Source organism: Triturus cristatus, chromosome 3_2 (genome assembly GCF_964204655.1).
Source record: "Triturus cristatus chromosome 3_2, aTriCri1.1, whole genome shotgun sequence".
NCBI classification, from domain to species: Eukaryota; Metazoa; Chordata; class Amphibia; order Caudata; family Salamandridae; genus Triturus; species Triturus cristatus.
Window position 1 is genome coordinate 467,270,921 of NC_140584.1, and position 6,133 is coordinate 467,277,053.

The following is a 6,133-nucleotide window of genomic DNA, read 5'->3' on the forward strand; positions in this document are numbered from 1 at the left end:
CTGGCATCATACCACATATCCAACAGTTCGTAGCATTGGTGGCAACATGGGTATGATGTAACATCTGAATGAAAGTGTTATTCAAATAGGACTGACGATGCTTCAATTCTTGATACGGAAGGGTATAGAAATAGTGCTCCGCAGGCACTGGAGTGGTCAACACAAGCAACTCTCGGGCAGGAGTCACGTTCTCCACAAACCATGTGGTTATCCCAACAATAGTTACTGTGAGCATAAAACCTGTTGCGCAGAGGATCTTCTTCTTCTCCATGTCAAAAAATAAAAAAAAATCAATATCTTCCTGAAACTAAAGGTTTGTCAGAACTCTTCCCCTTGGGCAGCGGTCGATTTCTTCACCAACGGGCCAAGACGGGTGTCACTACACTAATGCAGGGCTGATCCCCCCCCCTTGCCTCACTGGCTCTCCGTTTCACTAACCCAAGGGCCGTTCTGACAACATGTCCCGCTACTGAAGGATTCACTTTCTTGGCCTCAGATGATATCGCCTTCCTCCAGGAGTCGCGTGGTCCGGAAAGAGCTCCTCGGCGTCGTTCGATTCCACAGCACGGCCTTTCTCTGTGGTCAGAATCTCTCGTTGATCGGTCAGTACAGCGGGCTCCACCAATCCGGGCGGTACTTTGCGGCAGTGCAGGGAATGGATCCAATTCTTTCTGTTGGAAACTCGCACAGCCGTCCTTGTTGCCAGCAAGACTTGCTCAGGGCCCACCCATCTCGGCTCCAGGCTATTCGTCCTGTCGAAGATTTTCAGCATGACATAGTCTCCAGGCCGGAGACTATGTCCTTCGCCGGTGGACCGATCAGGGAGCGCCTCCTGGACCTGTTGATGAATGGAAACCAAGTTATCCGTTAACTGTGCCAGATAGTCATTCATCATCACACAAGGTACATCATACACAGTCTTGGGTTTTGGTGGACCCCAAATATTCATTGGACGTCCAAAGACAATCTCATACGGTGTAAGACCGATTCGAGAGTGCGGAACCGACCTAATTGACAGCAATGCCAGCGGTAAAGCGTCTGGCCAAGTCAAAGACGTTGAAGCTTGAATTTTAGCGATCTTGAGCTTCAGTGTACCATTATACTTCTCGACCAGTCCTGCAGATTGAGGGTGGAATACTGCATGGAACTTCTGGGTGATGCCTAGACCCTTCAGAACATACTTTATAACGTCCGCTATAAAGTGGGGCCCGTTATCACTCCACAGAAGTCTACAAACGCCATATCGAGGGAAGAACTCCTTCAACAGCATCTTAGCGGTAGTCATTGCAGTATTGTCTTTCGTAGGGTAGGCCTCAACCCATTTGCTAAAGGCACACACCACTACTAGGACATACTTCAAATTGTTACAACGCTCGAGCTGAATGTAATCCATCTGTAAAACCTCAAAGGGTGCAGTAGGCGTTACGAACCCTCCTGCTGGGGTCCGAGTCCCCTTTCCTGGGTTGTACCTCAGGCAGATCATACAGGTCTGCACCACTCTCTTTGCCGTGCTAGCAATCTCTGGATGCTCCCAAACTTGGGTAAGCAATTTTACAATTGCGGAAGCTCCAACATGTGCTAGCCCATGTGCCATCTGAACCATAGGTTGTACAAAAGCGGTGGGTAATTTCCATCGATCCATCTGCTTATTTCTCCAGCAACCCTCATCATCCAATTCTCCCTCACTGGACCATTGCTCCCGTTCTTTATCAGAAGCGGTCCTCTGTATTTCTCGCACTTCTTCCTTCGCATCATGCCATCTTTCTACTTGCGACTTTACTACATACATGGCAGTAGCACCGGGCTGCATCGCAGTCTCCCGCGCCACTCGGTCTGCTAACGCATTCCCTTCTCCAACTTTATCGACTACTTTCCTATGGGCGCTACATTTAATGATAGCAATTTTCTTCGGATATGTCAATGCAGTTAAAAGATTATGAACTAACTCCCCATGCATTATTTGTACTCCATGCGACGTTAAGAACCCTCTTTCCTTCCAGAGCAGGCCGAAATCGTGCGCTACTCCGAAGGCATAGCGGCTATCTGTATAAACATTCACACACAATCCTGTACTGAGCTCACATGCTCGTGTTAATGCTATCAGTTCCGCTGCTTGAGCTGATTTCTGTGGTATGCGTGCTGTCTCCACTATTGTTTGCAATGTGGTAATCGCATACGCTGCTGAAGTCGTACCATCTGGTAGCTTCAGGCATGACCCATCCACCCACAGTTCTCCATCTACATCTGAAAAGGGCGTATCCTGTAGATCAATACGACCCTTTGTTTGTTCCTCGGTCATGAGGATACAATCATGTGCTTCTCGTGCCTCAGACCGAGTCTCGGGGTATGGCAACAATGTGGCAGGATTTAACGTCACGCACCTCTTCAACGTGATATGAGGAGCCAAAAGCGTCAGCTCATATCCCGTTAAACGGGCACTGGTCAAATGCTGCGTCTTTGTCTGATTAAGCAGGGCATCAACAGCATGGGGGACTAATACCAACAGCTTATGAGATAACACAATTCCCTCGCTCTGGCGTATTGACACAGCTGTCGCCGCAACCGAGCGAAAACAACCAGGCAATGCTCGGGCAACAGGATCAAGTACAGCCGAAAAATATGCACAAGGGCGCTGCTTATCGCCGTGCGTCTGCACTAAAACTGATAATGCACATCCATCTTTCTCATGCACATACAACGAAAAAGGCTTGGTATAATCAGGTGTTCCTAATACTGGTGCTGAACAGAGGGCCTGTCGCAGTTTCTGAAAGGCAGTGTCACACTCATTCGTCCATGGGAGCGGGATAGGTGTATCTTTTGTCAAAAGGGCTAACAATGGTTTGGCTATATACGAAAACCCTAATATCCACTGCCTGCAAAAAGAGACAAGACCCAAAAATGCGCGCACGTCCTTCTGCGTGGACGGCGTCGGTGTATCCAGAATCACTTGAACACGGTCTGGTGTGAGTGCACGTCCCTCCTTAGACAAAAGGTGACCTAGATAAGTCACCTTTGGTCTACAAAATTGCAACTTTTTCCGAGAGACCTTGTGATTGTGGGATGCCAAAAAGGAAAGCAAAGACAACGTACTCGTTTCACACAACTCCGGGGTGTCAGCCGCCAGCAAGATGTCATCGACATATTGAATGAGGGCGACACCCTCGGGCAGAACAAAGGAGTCCAATTGTCTTTTCAAGGCTTGACTGTAGATGCTAGGGCTTTCCGTATAGCCCTGGGGAATTCTACAAAATCGGTAAGACCTATTATTGTGAGTGAAACCAAAAAGGTATCGACTATCGGGATGAATGGGAATTGAAAAGAAGGCATTTTTCAAATCAATAACAGAAAACGTGGTCGCCGTAGGTGGGACCAAAGTAAGCAACGTCGTGATATCCGAAACCACTGGGTACTGGGGTATCACGATCTTATTTACTTCTCTCAAATCAATGATAAACCGGTAGACTTTAGCATCCGTATCCTTTTTCAGAATGGGTAGAATCGGGCTATTACAAACATTATAGGGAACTTCTTCCACCACTCCCACCTTAATCAAATCCTGCACAATCTGTATAAGAGCCTCTTCCCCCTCCTGCGAAATACGATACTGTGGAAGGCGTGGTAACACCGCCCCCTCCTGGACACTAATGTGAACAGGCGGAATCACCATCTGACCCACATCAGTATCCGAAGTGGCCCACAGAGCACGGGGGAGGGCAGCTAACACAGCATCTTCTGTAGCCACACACATCCGTTCAGACAGGGGGTAATTGTCATTCAATATCACCCGCACTCCAGCAGGGGAACACCGGATCGTAGCTCTGAAGTGCTTCAGCATATCAAGGCCCATAATATTATCCGGCGTGCTCGGAGCTAACAAAAACGGACAGGGTGCAGAAAAGGAATTAACCCGAAATGCAAGGGGCTGCGAAAGAGGGCTTCGGGAGAGTGTTCCATCAAACCCTACCGATGTAACCATTAAGCCAGATGGGGGAGCCCTCGGAACCAATTGTTTAGACAGCGCACTACGAGTCGCTCCTGTGTCCACTAGAAACTGATCAGTGGAGCCCAAAACCTCAGCTGATACGTAAGGACCCCTCTGATCAACTGGCACCTCAACTGATTCTAACCCCCATCCAACGCATTCCTATGCATGCTGAGAATCATGATACCCAGACCGGTCAATTCCCGACACTTGATACTGATTTTGTCGATCAAAAACATTAGACCTATCTCGTTGCTGCCCAGCAAGGTCAAAACGAGCGTGATCAGTAGAATTCCCTCTAAAATTCGAGAAACCCCCTCTACCTCTTGGGCCACTCTGAGTGTGTCCCTGACCATGCCCCTGCCGTGAAGCATGCAACGCTGGGCATTCTCTGGCCCAGTGCCCCGATTGCTTACAATACGCACATTGATTCCTATTCAGATCAGATCGGCCCGAGGGAGGACCATAAAATCCTCCCCTACCTCTATTTACACCCCGTCGGGGCGGACCATATACTTGTGCTAACATCACCTTCGTTTTTAAATCCTTCGATTTCTTTTCCTCCTGCCCCTTCGCTTCTAGCTCCTGGCGCTCATAGTACTGAGCTATAGTCAGAAGGGCTGTCGGGGTCGTAGTGGACCAAGAACTTTCACTCGCTTTGAGGCGAGCTGCAATTGCCGGTAATAAATTCGCCACATATTTGTCAGCAAAAAGGTGCCGACCCGTATCATCCGTAAGGGACTGACCGCTAAAATCATGGAACGTCTCCTCAAAGCGCGTAAAGAAATCTGCAACTGATTCATCGGCTTTCTGCTTACACGAGGCTAGCATATTCCAGTCAATCTTTTTAGGAGGAATGATGGTCTTCAACTTAGTCAGAATAGCAGCGGGGAGATCTAAGATAATCTGAGGCGGTTTCTGTGTGGGCTTTCTCTCCCTATCCTCATCCTCCAGTTCAGACCATCGAGCCTTAAAAGTGGCAACATCATCTACCTTTCGCACGGATCGCCACATATCTGGTGGTAGAATAAGCCCAAAGAACAAATCTATATCCGCTAAGGTCATAATACAAGAATTCAAGGCCCCCTCGACTTCTTCGTAAAAGGCCGCTGGATTCTTGCGGGGATCAGGCAACGCATTTTTTAATGCCATGACGTCAGCCCTGTGCCAGGGAGTATAAACCCAATTATACACAAAATATCCCTTAGCATCAGCGGAGGTAATATGAGAGCTAGTCCCCGCTCCTTTAGGAGGAACATACAAAGGCGCCGCCTCGCGCATTGGTTTAGCATGCACTGGATCGCTCTTATCTGATTGAGAGATGGATGAATGGCCGCCTCCAGTACGCGAATCCGACCGCCTTTCCTCCTCAAGATGTTGGCGCGCTTTCTCTTTAAGGTCTGCTGCCGCATCCCGCAACGCAAACAGTCGCCGAACCGCTTCAGGCGCCTTAGAGGGAGAGAAAACACCATTACGCAATGCTTTAGCATCCAATACCACATCGTCAGGCTCAAAGACGCTGGAATATTTCCGAAAGGCGCCAATCACTTCATCAGAAAAGTGTCCCAGGAAATACAACCTTTCTCTATCCTGCCACGGTGCCCAAGAAGCCAACAGTTCATCAAGGGATAACTTGCCCTTACATGCACGATAAGAAACCTGCCGAAGCTCACCCATTCGCTCAGCCGATAACATGGATCGCGTGTCTACCTTACTCGAACCCGATCCAGAATCTTGTGGCCTCGGGGCAGACGCGCCGACATAAGGAGGCGGAGAACGATCTAATAAATAAAAATCATCGTCATGATTATTAAGGACAGGATAGAGTGGCTGACGAACAGCATATTGACCCGAGACTTGTAACCTACGTTCTTTCTCTTGTTTCTCTGTCTGTTCTCTTTCCTTCCGACGCTTTGCTTCCTGCGCTCTCACATGATCATTCTTTCGTTGCTCTTTATCAAACAGCGCTTTCTCGCGTTTCTCTCGCTCACGCACTTCCTTCACCCATAGTCGCACACATTCAAACATGTCTTGCCGCGCACGCCGTTTACACATACACTGTTCCACATACTCAATCTTACGTATATCAAGCGACCCATACAACGGCCACCGTAACTCAGGATCCTTTCTGGTATATTTCCTCCATACTGT